This window comes from Bombus vancouverensis, chromosome 15, assembly GCF_051014615.1.
Source record: "Bombus vancouverensis nearcticus chromosome 15, iyBomVanc1_principal, whole genome shotgun sequence".
NCBI lineage: Eukaryota > Metazoa > Arthropoda > Insecta > Hymenoptera > Apidae > Bombus > Bombus vancouverensis.
The window spans coordinates 9,075,820-9,093,141 of NC_134925.1; the positions used below are offsets into that span (position 1 = coordinate 9,075,820).

Below are 17,322 nucleotides of genomic sequence, written 5' to 3' on the forward strand. Positions count from 1 at the left end.
ATTCTTAATAAAGTATGAAATACGTTCTTTTTAAAAGGATCGATAATAACGTGATACGTATTCTTTTTTAAAGAGAATTTTATCATTTATCGCCAACAATCGAGATTACTACTTGTTCTAATATTTATGAATAATAAATGAAGAGATATTTTCGTATCGTTTTGTATCGTTTTTGAAAATCTACATCGATAATATCAATAATAATATATGACCCCTTTCAAAAGGATTATATAATATGCAAGTAATCTCGTCAGAAGAATTTTCGGATTCAACGCCAATTATCAGAATTGGAATTATCGTTTTCACAGGATATAAGGACAAATGACCCAGAATCCGTATAATTACAAGCGTCTTCTGTGTACGCAAATAGTTGGTGCTGTGTTTGTCGAAACGGGTCGGCATAATGTGCTAATTCCAGTATCAAATGGGACGTCGGTTGTAGATGTATAGGGGCTGCGTGAATGGAGGCGACATACATATACACAGGTTCGAGATGTTTGAGCCTATATCGCGTGTATAGTCCAGATAAGACACGGTTAATTTGGTTTCAGAGCGCATGCAGGTCCACCATGAGGTTTCACGACCGCTTATCGACGCTGGGATTTCGTTTGTCCTTTCACGAGTATGAAATCCGATTACAAAAAGCCCGACAACGGATAGAACAAAGGTGGAGAAACACGTGCACGATTAAAACTTGCCAGGAGATAAATTCGTCGGGGACGATGAAGAGAATTCCTCGGTGTGCTATCCTCTGTCAGAGAGTAATCGTCAGCACGCGTTTACCTTGGACGTGGAGAAGCGACGCGACGTTTTCGTTTCGTGTTTTTACACTTACGTGCTTCGTATGGCAGAAGAATTGTGTGTCAGAAAATTTCGGCGAAATTTCAGAAATATACACGGACAAAAGGAAGTTTAAAATTGGTACGATAACTTTCGTACTAAACATTTTCTAACACGACACGAACAACTTGCGGTATATGGGTAACATTTATTCGTCACTCGTGCCAAATATAATTCTATTCTGTAAAATTATAGTATTTCTTCGCTACTGTGTGAATTACTGTAGCTACTTACCGAGACGCAAGTAAACTCAAAAAGTTACGAAGAAATTATCAAAACCTTTAAGAATTATTATTTCATTTGTAATGCTAGACTAAAGGATTCGATATCAGAATAGTAATTTCATATTACAAAATTGTTTCTCTTCTTGTCTATGTCTGTGTTCGATCGATGGAAACATTTACGTCGTTGCTTTATGTGTTGTTATTTGACTTCATGCACGACGCAAATGATTCTTCTTGTTCCTTGAATTCTTCCAAAGGGAATTTAGGTTTTATGGAAACTATATAAATATATATTGCTTCACCACTGCGATTCTTTCAAGTGTTAAAAGATGTTTTCTTTGTGCACGTATTACACGAATGCAATCTTCTGATCGATGCATTTTCGTGATACCTTAGATTAATTGTCGCATTTCGTGCGAAACCAACAGCTGTTCTAATATAAACGTCACATCAAGATACTACTAAATGATACGGAAGTTGATAAACTAGTATGTAAACGCTATAATAAATACAATAGCGTGCCGATACTTTTTGCCGCCACTGTATAACACGAGCCGCGAGTAGATTGATCAGCAAACGTTTGCAGTCGCTTTCACTTCGGCCAGAGCATTTTTTCCAGTGGAAATTCTTGGTCGCCGGCCGATTTACGATACACGCGTCCCGACAAGATATACGCGGCGACCACGGAAATGAAATTCCACTTCCGCCGCGCTAGTAATTGGATTTTCGGCTTCCGATGGAGAATCTCGGACGATTGGTCAGGGACAAAAAAAAAGGGGGGGGAACAATCTGGAATCCTATCGGCTTCGGCATCGGGGCGAATCACGCTCCAATTCCTGTTCCCCGCGGTTGACTTTTCGTTGTTCGCGCGTTACATCGACGACAGTGCCGTTTTCCCATCGTTAATTAATCTTCGAAACAAAGAACGACCCCGAGACGATTCCTCGCTTTAAAAGGTTTAATGGGAAATCGGTAAACTATCGAACGCGGATAGCTGACGAGGCGATGTCTCGGACTCTCCTGGCAGTCTACCAAATTCTTTCATCGTCGCGGAATCGCTTTCGATATTTTCACATCGCGAGCTCTGTCGATAATGAAGCAATATTGCTTATAGTTGAACGTGCAAACAAGACGAGTTGCCAATATTATTTAATGTCTTTCTGGAACGATCTACGCGATTCGTTTCGCAAGTAATAAGGTATACACGAGAGTTTCTCGTAGATCATATTTCTAAAAATCAAAGCGATTTTTTCAGATATCTTTTACCGCGAAGCTGGAAGCTTAACGCGAGAGACGATGGAAATCGATAAGGTCAGGATGGATCGATGTAGCACGATATGAAATAAATATAGTGGATATTGAAAGAATACATGGCATTATAGATAGGAATTAATCTGAAATGTATAAATAAAAGATGTGAAATGGATTTTCAGAAAAACATGCTACCTACAATGGGAATGCTATAAAAAGTTTAACAGATCACAGTAATTTATTTACTTTTTATCCAACTTGCCAATTCGAGATAGAAAGTAAGCAATCTCATTACTTTTGGAACAAACCACGTCGATTAATCACCCGTCTACTCTGTTCCTCGCTCTTTTCCACTAGGAATCGAAACGAAAGTCGTCGCGACGTCTGACGGATAGAAATCGAATTCGCGCTGTAAAATGCATTGGGCCGATGATTCACTCGCGGCCGCTCTGCTGCTTCTGGTTTATCGGCCACCAACTGTCCGAGATATGAATTGCTTCTCCTTGAATTATTGAGATTATTTCGTGTTCCTCTATTTCTACATGAACCGCAACAAACTTCCTTAACTCCTTAACAGTCCAATAAAGGCCGATAAAGAAAGTCCGGGAAATATCTACTGGTTCCTTTCTTTTCATTGTAAATTGGATGTTTCACCTTAAGATAAAAATAAGAATCTTCATAGAAGAAGATGATAAAGAAAGTGCGTAAAAGTAAGTGTAAAAATACGTAAATTACGTACATATTTAGTTCATTACATATTAATTAGCTAGGAGTATGGATCGTTGTCTTGCAAGAATACAAAATTCTGACCGGCGATTCGAAGACTAAATGGTATTTTTGATAATTTTTTGATTTTATGTTGTCTGTATGTGCTAGCTGAAACAAAGTACATTAATATGGAATAATAATATACACGTGACAACTTCGAAGAAAGTAGACGATAATTACACAATGTTGTGTAAGAAACGAATAATATCACTTTAGCTTAATTAGCTTAATTTAATCGATATTAATCGGCGTAATCAATTTTTCCAATTTTTATCTAATTGGAAAATCAAACAACGAGATACCTTCAATGTGGAATCGGTTGTACACTGAATATATTGAATTTTACTAACAACGATGATATTGAATTTAAAAATCTATAAAAGAACAGGAAATTCCACTTATCGTATTTCCTATCGACGATCTTCAATTTATATAATCTAGATCGAATATATCACGTTTCGGATGATATCAGTGGCTATCCTAATACGATACTTGTAAACTCGGTTCCATCACCAAACCACATTTTCGATAGTTCAATTACGTCGCGGTAATTCTCGCTACCAGCTGCGGGTATGTATTTTTCTCTCGGCTCACACACGTTAAAAGGACTATGGTCGTGTGCAAACGCGTTTGACGAGTGGTCAAACGTTTTCGAGCTGGCGTTAAAAATTCTTTCGTGGCCTCGATCGTGCAGCCGTATTTTCGACATGTGCGCTCGTTGCTGCGTGAAATATCCTTTGTCTCTTAGCGGAGTGGAGCGCAACCTCTACAGGGAGAAAGGTGCTCGTTTTTTTCGTTCCTGGTTGGAGATCCGCTAATGGTTAGCCAAATATACTCTGCCCTCTTAAGAGAGTCAGTCACATTCCGCTGGTGGCAAAGAGCCGTGGAATAAAACGCCCAACGTGTTCCGTTTCTCTATGACGCAACGTACGAGCGAAAAAACAGAGCAACGAGGTAACGTGGCGTCGTTAAACCGCCTTAGGATCAACCGTAAAAGAGAACGTCGAGTTCTCTGGCACGGGACGCGCGTGATTCCTTCGTTTATGTCGTGTCACGCGTCTCGAAGCGGTGCTGTGATGTTAACGACGCATCAATTTTCATGGGGAAGCCCGAAATTCCTCGCACAGGGTTGAAGAGAATGTCGAAGCTCCCAAAGTGATACTTTGGGGAAGCTTTCGGCTTCCGGCGAAAATTACAGCGGAGTTTCGGCGAAATCTTAGGACGAACATACTTAACGTTGTCAGACTTTGCACTGTTATACTTAACGCTGCTGCGCCTAAGGCTATGGTTACGTTATTCAGACGAATCGAAGTTCTATCGAATACAGTACGTCGATCTAATCGGATGCAAATCTATTCGAACATTCCTCGAAACTTTTGAAGTTCCCTTAGCGCTGTTACGAGACCAGATTATCGTGATTATAATAACAAAATCTGAGAGCAATCTAGAAACCTATATAGAAGTTAGAAAATATTTACTGCCAAGACATATTTAGCAAAGAAGATTAGTATACAGCATGTAATAGACATTTTAAATTAATAAACGTTGCTTTGAGACTGTCAGAAGAGGCTATAATTACCGAGGCTTATTACTATAGTAAAACATTATCAATATAATCGAGATAGTGGAGTGTGATGACGATGTTCATGAAATTACAAACTGCAAGATACAAGACATTTGTTGCAAACACGTACCTAGTAAACAATTAATATACAGCATGAATAGTAGTCTCAAATACTTGATAAATTTTTATTGGTTTGCTGATTTCTCTGTGCCATTCGATGGCTCGAAAGAAATCCTATTGGTACGAAATATTTGAAGAAGGGTACAACCTGAATATATACAACCTCGCGAAAGTATTCGAACATTCGTAGACATTTTCTTCGACTTTGTAGGCAAACATCGGAAAACCGCGAAACCTTGAGTCGTTTTATCGTTGGTAAGAGACTGGCGGATCGAAAAAAGGGGAAAAGAAATCCGTAATGACCAGGAAGCCAGACTGCCGAGTGGGACAGAACGCGACCTATGAATGAGGGTTGCGCTTGTACAAGGTTAGGAACGTAACGCTCTCGCGAGCGACACAATGGAGAAAGCAGGAACAATGGGCCGCGTTCTGCACCGTTGTGCTGTATTGAAAACGGATCCTATGGAATAAGTTTAACTGTACGGGCTACGCGGTAATTGGAGATACAAGGGTGAATGGGGAATAAGGAAACGAGGTTAGAGTTTCTGGAATTTCAAGAGAATCGCGTCTGACCGCAACGGATCGAAGGGAATTCTCGCCGATCAGGAATAGGAAGCAGAGGTGAAAGGATTGTTAATCATATTTAGGTGAAGTAAGCTATATATTCGTACACTTGCAATTGTTTAATTACTTGAATTTATATGTTTTATATTCGTGAACGTCATATATTCTAAACTGCTTACGTATCAGTGAGAATATACAGGACCAGTCGGTATAAAACTATCATCCGAAGTAGCCATTGATTTTATAAAAGAATGTTTCAAATGAAATTTATCGTACTTTATGGGGTTTGGTTAGAGCAGTATGTTTTGATTTTTTAAATCTCATATCTTTTCAGCTATTGAGTTGAGTTTTTTAATAGTCACCATATACCTTTTACAACATTAGCTTTCTCTGTATTCTCTGAAAAATATTAACCTATTTATATCAAAAAACCATTAGCTCAACAGGTATTTTACTTTAATTTGTCGCGTTTAACGTACGAAAGACAAGGAAATACGTTCCTGCAACGAATGTCCAATTAGATCGATTAATGTTGCTAAAAGTTAAACAACCGAGAGTCACCTTAATATCTCACGAAATATAGGATACTAAAAAATAACATTTCACCCATGCGGCGAATCTCTTAACACGCAACGTAGTTCGTTTAATTCGTAAAACCAATAGATAACGAGTTATTTTATACAGTGCTTTTTATTGACTCATCGTGTGTAGCGTAATAATTAAGCTTTCGATGGATATATCTTTCGTTTGTTGGAGAATAATAATTCATTGGTAATGCAAATAGAAATCTATCAGCATTTATGCCATCCTTCCGCGATAAACGAATTTATGAAAGAAAATCATTTGTTTTCGGGCAATTAAACATTAATCACGTACTCGGGCAAATGAAATCGTGGAACTGATAAAAAGTAGATTTGATCATTTCGGTTTCCATGAGACTGAAATGTAAATTAAAATCGACCGTGTAATCGCGTTGATTTTATCTCGCGCCGTAGGAAAATCGGCAGGAACAATGGATAGAAGTGGAATAGTCTCGGGGCATAAATTTCGCGGAGCGAAGTCCTTGTACCTTGTAACGGTACCAGGAAATCCATGTAATACCCCGAAAATCTGATCGTTTGGCTACGGAATTACGTAAAAGGTAATTCAAGAAGACGGAACCATCGGCGGAAAATTCTGTGTCAGCTGGCCCCAGTTTCCCATCGAATCACACGTTTCCTCTTGATAATCTAATCTAAAGGACTTTCCATTGATAACATTCCCTCTTCTTTTATCTTGCAATCTCCGTAATGGAACCTTCGAGTAAGGTTTTATTTCGATTGTACAGGAGAAACTTTTTCAATTCGAACGAAATCAATGATTCTTTCAAGACGTGTTTTGTATCGAAATTTTCGATCCAATTTGGTGCCACGGTTCCATACACGCGAAATAACGACCGTGATAAGTTACACGGCTGTCGGTGAAGCTGGAACAATGACAAAAACATAGATCGATCATAAGTGATGTATAGGGACGACAGGTCAGCGTGTTGTTTGAGTCAAACTGCTCGAAGAAATGGACAGAAATATATAGATAGAAGTATACAGGCAGATAACTGGCGTTATTAACGTGGCAATCGATTAAATACATGGGATAAAACAGTGGCAAGGATGTAGTGACAACGACATAGCCGTCACAGCAACGTATGTACTAGAATGAAATATCTTATCAGCGTGTAAACTAACGACGAACTTAGTAGATGGTACATAAAATATTACAAACTAGTAAAACCATCTGAGAAATAATAACTGCAATTATGTCGTTTCTATATCTCCACAAAGCACGTAGCTGTTTCTAACTTTACTTAAAAGATAGAAAGAAGAAACACGGCGAACTTCAAGTATATTTCAACACTCGCTGAAAGATGGAAACGTACTAGGTACACTGAAAACTACTGGATAGATACGTTTCAATTAAGAAAGGCAAAGGCAGTATAGCTGTAGGTCTGTAGGTGGTTGTATATTCGAGACGCTTGAAATCTATTGTCATATTTAAACAGTACAATCGATCTGGACATTGCTCGACAAACAAACACCGTTGTCCTTATGGCGAACAGCGAATCCTTTCGACACCAGTCGAAATGGAACTTATACTCGGTTAAGTATATATCTATTTATACTGAACGTAGAGTCAGTGAAATAGATAGCGGCAGCAGACCACAAGCTATTGATTTCGGATTGCGGCCAGAGCTGGTGGCTTTTGTCGAGAAGATTATAACGCGGACCAACCCCTGGATCTGGTCATCCTGGCTAGAACAGCATTTCTCGAACTAACCCTCGCCAACCTTCCATCCTCGAATACACGAAGAGTGTTCATCGATGCGTTCGGAGAATCTCGTGAGCTCTACCGAGCTAATGTTATAACACCGGCGTGCAAACTGTAATTCCCATCCTGGTTAATTCAATTGCCTGTGTGTATACTTCAGAAGCTGCTCCTCCCAGCATACGTTGATTTTCGCTCATACAGTTCCACCATGTTTGCCAACGTGTATGTAACTTGCTCGTACACACGTGTGCGATTCCTTTGGCGTTTCTTTCCCTGGCTCTGTGTGTTAGGCTTTGCCTCGCGTGCACGTGTCTCGTGCGATAATGCTCCAAAGAGCTTATTTGAAAGTGCACGATAGCGAAACCCAACCGGAGGAAAGTCACGTATCAAGCGACTGCAGTGTAGCAAAGTTTGAGAAACGCTAGCCAACAGGCCAACCATTCCGCGTTACCGGCAGCTACGGAATCTGCCCTTCAGTTGGTGTTCCTCGTCTTTGACTCTCGGAAGCCCGTATCTGCGTTCTGACTTCCTCGGTCCTTGAAACCTGTCTTTGTTTCGCTCCTTATTGTCGAGATTGTCGCGCGGAAGCCACCCACTAGCTACCGTGCATAGCTAGGGAGCAGACAGGGGCAGAGGAATATTCTGCTTGTTTTACTTATTAAGCGGCACAATTAGTTCCATTTTAGCGAATTTTGAGATTAAAATCTCCATTGATGCTATGTGATTGTAAATAGATTTCTTTTCGCTGCTTCCAGTGTCTAATTATTTTATTTGAAATTTGTTATTCCATGTGCGTCGTGAGTATTCGTTAATTGTTATTCCGAAGACGCGAATGTACGAAGAATGAGAATTTCGAACAGTGAGACGCGTTTATTTCTGTTGACTATGTTCGAGAAAGATATAGAGCGTCCTTGAATTCATTCGTCGCAGGATTATTTCGTATAAGGAGGAAAGATTTACCGTCGAATAAAGAGTGAAAATACAGATTTATTCGCGACTAAGGAATAACAGTTCGCCAAATAATATCGGTATTTCTTATTCACGAATAAATCTTCAAGCTTTGTTGCTTTAATAAGCGAGCGAAATAAAATTTGCCCAAGCCTGGATACCCAGTGACCCAAACACGGGACAAGGCAACGACAAAGTAAAGACCAGTTAAACGAAGAAAACGAAATAAACGCGGCTGATTTTCAGGCATTAAATTGCCAAAGGATTTAACGGGAATCAAGTTGCACGTGGACATATTTGCCGCGTAAATGCATAAATCTGGTTGGCGTGTCAGTTTTCCGCGCGTGATTTCCACCGGTTTCACTGGCGGGGATTAAACGAATTCGACCGTAGGGGAATTCGCGGCGTGCAGCCGCGTGTATCTTCGGCATTAACCGAGCCCATACACGCGAGCCCGATACATTTACCAAAAAATTCCTCGCATGAACTTTTAACGGAGGTCGTGGAGCGCACGCGCGCGTTTCACCTCGACGCTATGTCACCGGTGTGGCGGCCCGATATCGGACATTTAATAACGTCGGCATTCGAAAAATGCACGCGCGGAACGTTACGCCTGGAATTTCATGAAAATCGCTTTCCCGAGAAGTTCGTCCGATAAAGCAGAGGCTGCACCCTCGATTTTTCCGATAACACCACCGGCCGCGAATACAATCGTCTAGCCGCTTCGACGTCCAAGCCTCCGCTTTCATTTATCGAGAAATATTAACCGATCCCGCTAACGAGCGAAATAATTATCCGGGATGGAAGCTACGGACGAACGTCTACTTCGAAAACCGGTACGGATCGAAACACTCGTTTGTTTAAATCGTTTCTCTTCGGTTTAAATCGCGAATTTCAGTTTTCTGATAAACAAGGTTGCTACGCTGTGTCTCATAATTGCAAAATCGAGATAACATTTTTAATGCCCGTGTCAGTGATCGTGAAAGCATTGTGAGTTATATAAATATTTCGTTGTCCGATATTCAGACTTTTACATTCGAGTGTGTTAACAAGATTTCTCCATTGTGGAATAAAATGTTTCGTGAAATATATCATCTTTTTACGTGATATATCATCGTGCAGTTTTATGAGCAACCTGCTCAAGAAAGTGTCTTTTGATTGTTTAAACGATTTAGATATTTTTAAAATTAGTAATACATCCTAGTTAGTGTTACTTGTGACAGTAAAAATAATGAATTTTATTAAGAAAACGAGTTAAAAGCAAACAGATTTATCTATTTATGTTATATATATATATATCGTGACTGTGCATAGTTAATTATTAATCATTGTCTGCTTCAATAACAAAATTTTTTGTTTCGAATAATTTAAGGACTTTAAAGTGTTCATGATGAATCGATGGAAAGCAGAGTAGCAGATCCGTTATGTCTTCATATTTTTCCTTTATCACTGATCTCTCACTTGCATATAATAGACATAACTATAAATTATAATACAAGTTTGGCCTTCCCCTTTTCGATGAAACGTCTAAAACACGATATTCCGCTACAGGATCCATTGTGGTGTTTTATAAAACATTTTACGTGGGGCTTTACCATACACCATATCTCAGACTTTATTTAACGATATAATGCAAAAATATGTAAGTATTTTCTTCCTCATAAGTTTCACGACTTACGCAAATAAAACACATAACTTACACCACTGTCGAAATAAACGAGACAAAGTAAAATCCTCATGACGTTGCTCATTTCGCAGATATTTGGCAAACATTTTTCCATACAATAGAATACATTACAATACATTAGAATACGTATTCCATAGAATAGAAATAAAAATCGACGCAACATAAAACGACTGAAAGTCTCGACGAAATGGAATTTTTGGTTTCTTGACTTACATCGTTTACATGATCACCGACACTCTTATGTGTTGTGCTTATTACAACGAGGAACGAAGCTTGACCTGTTTGAAATTACATCGGGGAACAATGTTTCTCAGAATTGATAAATTATAATTCATAATTATAAAATTGCCCTAAAATTTCGATTCTTACGTGTTGTGGTTGATATGATAAGAACGAAGCAAGCTATGTTTGCGATTATATTGAGAAACAATGTTACTCAGAGTTGATAAATTAAGTTCGACCCTATACTACGAAAGTATAAGCCACCAGTTTGTTACAAATGATTTCGTCTTTCATTATCTCATTGTCTGTACGATTGATCTGTCTTACTGTTAATGTTATTCATTGCCTACCACGTTCTTTTATATTTAAATCGTTTTTACCGCAATGTGTCTTAACAGATTCGTTGTACAGTTAACCGATAACTTACTTTTGCTGACAAGAAGAAATTATTTTGCCAAATAAAAGAGACGAAAAATGTTATGATACTAATGGATTCTTTAAATCATTTTTCTATTACATTATGCTCGAAATAGTTGCATTGTTTTATTTGATTATCTTTCCAGGACTTAATGACACATAAATTGGCAGTCTCAAGATATTTTATTTTACAAGGATGATATATTTGAGGATTAAAAAAGTATGATATTTCGATATTCGATAGTTTCAAGTAGACGTAAATTAAATCACGAGAGTCGGCTAGAAACGGAAAGCTTGGAAAAGTTGCGGGAGATCGAAAGCTCGGGACACGATTTATAATACAAGGTAATAGGGATGGTGCGGTAGCCATTGTTCCCTGGTAAGAAAGTTTTACAAAACGCTGAAACATTCGAGGAATGGCTGACAAGTATCTCGCCAGTGCGGAGTCGAATGCATTAATAACGCAACGGTGGGCCAAAGGTCGAGTCCGACAAATTTTTCTTTTCCTATGGCTACTTCGGGAAATTCGTTTGTCAGAATAAAATAATCAGGTTCGTTTCTCGCGACTAGCGACAGGTTCTCTTACCGAAACATTCCAGGCAAGAGGTTTATCGCGTTTCCGCGTCTCGCCAACTACCACGTCGACAGCCGACAATCGGAATACGCTTTCGTGCACATTAAAAAGACGAAGGCGAACTTGCTGCTCGCTCGTTTATAACACAGACTTACAAAAACTTTTTTCTTCGCTCGAGAACAGAGCTGAACCACGATCTTACGAATTCGCGGGTGAAACTTTGTTAGTTGTAACTACCGAAAAGTAGCGTATCACTTTTCTCTCAAGAAAAATAAAACGAGATAAAGAAAAGGAGAGGATAATGTTAGAAAGTCGGAATTACGTGATAGTTTAGAGGTTGAAGAATAAAAATTCGCCAACAGCCACAGAGTTAACAGATGAAAGTTAAACTATTATAAATACAAGTTTTCAACAATTCATCTTAGTTTCGAGTTTCATGGGTTACCGATAGATTACAGGAAGTTTGAATAATTATGGTATAGTGGACAAAGAACAGATTCTACGTGAAAGAATAAGTAAAAAATGTAGGATAGTAATCTTCTCATTATCAATGCTGGAACACCTTGTACAGTAGCGGAAAGAAAAATATAGGATGAGTTTTCTATTAAACATTTTTCCTGCTCTAAACATTCGTCCATTATAGAACATACAATTTTATTATAAATTCATTTCTCTCGTCCATTATAATTGGGTTTTGCAAAGTTACCACGTTTTCTTCGTTTCACTGTTTAAACTTTCTTGTAGTCGTCGCTTGAAATTAATTTCTAATTGAAGGGCTCGGAAGTCAATCAGTGTGAATCAGTCAATTCATTCACGCTCTTTCGTCATCAAAACCTCCAGCCGACGAAACAATTTAATCGTTGTAATACGTTCTCTAATTCAGTTATTATAATATAATTGTTAAACTGTTCCGTTGAACGAAGATTCCGACAACGAAGACGTATTTACATCACGTGAATTATTTTTCATGGGAAAACGATTGGCTTACACCGATTGCCTTCAGAGCCCTCCAATTATCGTTTCTGGAATCCGCAGGAAATTGAAAAATAAAAAATCTCCGTCTACTTTTCCTCTACTGTAAGATGTGACCAGAAAGTTTCCCGCATTCGGAACGCAAATCGAAAAGAATAGTCAGAGTAAAAATGTCAATTAATTTTCATAGCACGGCGGTAGTCGGTAGGAAAGTTCTTCGTTAATGCGTTCCTTGGACCGTTCGACGATGTCCAACGCATAATTAATATCGTTAACGCGGCAAACTGAGAGCCGGAAGAATTTTTTCGCCGCACATTCGAGGCTGGAGACCGCGACGATTGCGATTCAGCTAGGCATTAACGACGCGTTGGATGGTCGTTAAAATCTCGTTAAGTGTTCGCGCCATTCTGTCTCGTCTTATGCTAATGTCGGCGCATAATCCGCGGCCAGAAACAATGCTATTCTTTTCTCTCGCGGCCAGGCCGCTTGAAACTTCGCGTTTTCTTCCGATGACGCCGCGAAACAGAAAGCAGTCACCATGTTGCGCGTCGCGTTTGCAAATGGAACAGAGAATGCTACTTCACGGCCAAATCATAATTCATAAATTCTTTTTACTTCCAGATTAATTTATGGGACGACGCCTGTAAGCGGAGGATGCAAGAAGAATGGTTATTAAACTGCCAGAGTTTTGAGGTGCATCAGTTCATAAATATTAGGACTCTTACGGAAGCTTAAGGAAAGTTAAGGAAAGCTATTAAGAAATTATCTAATCTCCTGAGAATTGGAGATTAGAGAAGAAGAACGACCAGGTAACGTTTTTCATTATTTACGGTCATTTTTAATATTCCATCCGTTTCATTCGATGTTAATTTAACCATATTTTATTCCACATTATACAATCCCATATTAACGAAATTGTCTTTTTTGCTTTATTGTACGGCGAAACGTGTATTTTCCAAATACTTTGGCAAACTACTAAGGTCCCTTAGAGTCACGATTTTCAACCGGTGTATCTGATTATTTAGTCAATGCTCCCTTTTTTCTTCAAATTGTCGGATAAAAACGACAATACTCCATTCTAGTTCTTAACTATCCTACCTCCGCTAGTTTGTGAACCGAGCTTGAAGTTCATGAAGTTTAATGTTATTGGATGCAGTTCGGACTTTAAAGAACCGAATGTTCGCTGCTCTCTAAGCAGAATTTTCATCGTATTATCACGAATTTCCATCCTTTGTACCAACGAGACATACGTGGAAAAACATGTCTGAAGTTAGGCAAGTTGTTGAAGCTGGACATTCGAATTTGCTGACCTGGTATTTCTGATGAGATGGAAGTGGAGGATAGAGAATGCGCGTTTCGAAGAAAGAAGCAGTGGAAAACCGCGCGCCACGTCCGAGTGTCCGACTATTTCTGAATGCAAACGAGCTATTGTACATTCTGCCGCGTAATCCCGCTGCGATCATACGTATGTCTTTGTTATTGTTAATAAAAAAACAAAGGAAGACACGTATGATCGCAGCGGGATCGCGCGGTAAAATGTCGCTCGCGCGCATTCAGAGTTCGCAGGCAATAAAATAATAAAGCGGGTACTCGCAAAAAATTCCGCGTCGTTGAATTTTGTATGACCATAAACGGTATTCGACTATACTCAGACTACTTCCGAACACTCGATTGCTTTACGATCTTTTTTTAAAGAACAAAGTTGAAACAGTTAGCAACTGCCAGGGAGGCGTATAGCTGTCCGGCGTGAATGCCGCGTCTGGAATCAAACGCAATGTATCTTTCGCCGCAGAATTTTAGCAATTATACGCACCACGAGCTGGAAAAGGTTGAAAATCGCAGCTCTAGGGATGACAAACGTCTCTCCTTTGCCGATTGTCAAAGCAATTCGGACAGTGAGGATCGCAAGCACGTAGAAGGCTGGAAAGCGCCGCCCTGCAAAAGTGCACAGGGTGGTCCTCGAAAATGGAAATCCATTCGTCAACATGGTAATTCTTTCCGGCGGCCGAGCGTAATAGACTGTCGTTTGTCCAACGGCCCTTGCGACTCTTCCGCTTCCTCGAGATTCTCGCGTCCGTTTTTAACTCATTACCGCCGGCTCTAATTAGAACTACCGGCGACTAATCCGCGAATCCTTTCCTGCCCTTTCCTCCTTTTCCTTTTCGTCACCGTACCCGGAAAATTAAAACGCGCGAAGCTCCCACGTCGAGAGTTTGCCGTTTATTTTAACGCGGCCCTACGAGAGCGCAAACATCGCGTGAAGAACAAAAAGCGACGGAGACGGTCGTCGTCGATGAACCTTTTCACTCTGTTTCGCCGTTCTTTTGCGCAGTTTGCGAAGATCCTTCGATGAGGAATCCTGGGTTTGAACAAACGGTCCGTGTAATTTTTCATTAAATATGGAAATTCTTAATTGATATTATCGGGCTACCGTGATAGTTTAGGGCTGGATTATCTAATTTAATTTAATCACTAATCTGTAGCATTGAGAACGTAGAATACAAAATAAAAATGAGCATCCTAAATTCTAGTAAGCTGATATAAATCATTACAATAATGTAAAATACGAAATAAAATTAATCCAACATAAATTACTATAGCCATCTGTAATTCTAATAGGTTCGAGTTTAGGTTCCTTTTTTATTATGTTATGTAGAACTTATCGTCGAGTTGAACTCTTATATTGATTTATAAGTATCGGAATATCTACTAATTTGATATAAAACGTGGCAATTAATCTGAAGTATCAAGGAAACGATTAACTCGTTAAGGACTAGACGCAACTTTACTTAAACGCAACTTTAGCGCAAGTACTGTCGGGACAAAATATGTAGAAATGCAAATTCTTCGTAATTCTCGCATATTAAGATTTCTCATGAATACATAAGCATCGACGATCCTTACCACCGGCAACCCTTACCAATGTAAACAATATTTTTCGAATAAATTAACCGCCCCGTTGAAGCAGCTATTTTCGGTGTTTTCTGAAACTTCGCTTGAAGACATGAAATAAATGATCGGCGAATTCCATTTTATACAGCACTTTAAAAGCAATGCGGAAGACTGACGAGGCAATAGAACGAATAAGAGATAAAATACGAAAGTACAGCCGCGAACAATTGGAATTATTTTCGATCGAGAAGCGAAGATTGTTCTCGTATTCACCAGATGGCTACGGGAATCTTCAGGTGCGAGGCAATTTACGGAAACGCGGCAGTAGAATGGAATCGAGTCGGTCCTCGAAACTCGTCTTCCATTTCTTTAAACGTGATGGCCTCCTTGGATTCCATGGATCGTTTCACGGCCTTTTAATTCCATCGTGAAACCACGACCTTGCCACACAGTCCGCGCGCAATTCTATTTCACGTCTGTCCGCTTCAAACTTAATAAAGCGTCATGCACAACCGACTGGCATTTTTCTGTGACTGCCGCCGAAGACGAAGAAGGAATTGAATACGCTGAATGGTCGTTTAGCATCGCGACGCGCTGTACCTCCGGTTCTCCAGTAAACCGCAGCCATCCGACAACGAGAGAACGATGGTGGTGGTTGGTTGAGATGAGCGGCGGTGAACGAAGGGTGGTTGGAGGGTCGTCCTGGATACGGCAGCATCCTCCTGGAATCCTTAATATAGTCCGTCGAAAGGGGAAAGCCGGACGGGGACTAGGAAGGGTGAGAATGGCACGCGAAAGGGGATGATATCTCGCCACCGTGAAAATTACGTTCCGAGCGCGATATACCTCGGCCGGGTAAATAGGCATCGGGAATGGAACATCGTCGGAGAGGTGGGTTCCTACTTCTTTACCGAGCAAATGCACACACTTCTGGCCGCAATAAGGGCTAGGGAATGCTATGGAAGGTAGCCGGATGGGCTGCATCGATTATGAATGGGTTCTCGTTTAGCAAATCCCTGGTTAACCCTCACGGTGGCACGTGAAATATTCAGACATTGCTGATTTGGCTATTTGGTACCATGAGTACTTCGCCCTTTTTATAAATTATACAGTATCGAATAACATGCACGTACAAGCCGTGGCACGAGACGATTCCTTTGATAAGGAAATGTATGTAGAATAGGAGAAAATCGAGTTTGAAAATTTACCATGCACGTGCACTAAACCAGTTCTGAATTAAACATATTTACATGACGCCTTAATATGTTTAACGTATCCTTGAACGGATAATTCGACTCCAACCTGTTACATACTATAACGAGTATTATACATTTAGACATTTTATATGTTTCCGCGCGTTAAATGCACCCCGTACATTTTGAAGGGTTCATAAACGTATGAATATCTTCAGTCTGTTTGTAAATCCACAGGTGGTATTTTAAACGGTTCGCGAGGAAAAATTAGTTGAGATTATATCGTAGACCGGTGCTACGGTGAATCATGCTCTTTTGCCAACATTCTCGTCTCTTCCACTTACTTTTTACGATGTGGATCGTTTTCGGTACGATGAATTAATTTTAATTGCTTCGGTTTTCAATTCTACATTATCCTGTTACGTCTTATGCAATCAGCATTCAGCGTCTGAAGAAAGAAATCTTGTTCCCATAAATTCATTTACCATAACGAGATAGCGCAAGTAATTATAAATTCCAAGGGAACTTTTTTAAAACACTGCCTGTGATTATCATTCTTCTATGAATTTTAATTTACCGCGTAATGGCTAAACGACTCGATCGATAAAACGTGTTGATATCTCGCGTTCTAGAAATAATCAACCACCTTCCCCCTCTAATACCTCGACTCGATCGTGATAATCGCTAGACAGGACAATGCAAAGTTACATCGATCGCGACAATTGCGTTAATGCACGAAATAACGATCCACTTTCTACGCCGACGCGATTTCCGCGGTGAAT

At 39.7% G+C, this 17,322-nt stretch overlaps 1 protein-coding gene and 1 long non-coding RNA gene across 2 annotated transcripts in view; one reads left to right on the forward strand and one right to left on the reverse strand.

Moving 5' to 3' along the window:
• LOC117166247 (uncharacterized) overlaps positions 1-13,271 on the forward strand; it is a 185,653-nt gene extending 172,382 nt beyond the window's left edge. The window contains exon 4 of the long non-coding RNA XR_013060254.1: positions 13,077-13,271. This is a non-coding gene — a long non-coding RNA (uncharacterized LOC117166247). The remainder of the gene's footprint in view (positions 1-13,076) is intronic.
• cpx (synaptic transmission protein complexin) overlaps positions 1-17,322 on the reverse strand; it is a 326,307-nt gene that overhangs the window by 157,377 nt on the left and 151,608 nt on the right. The window lies entirely within an intron of this gene.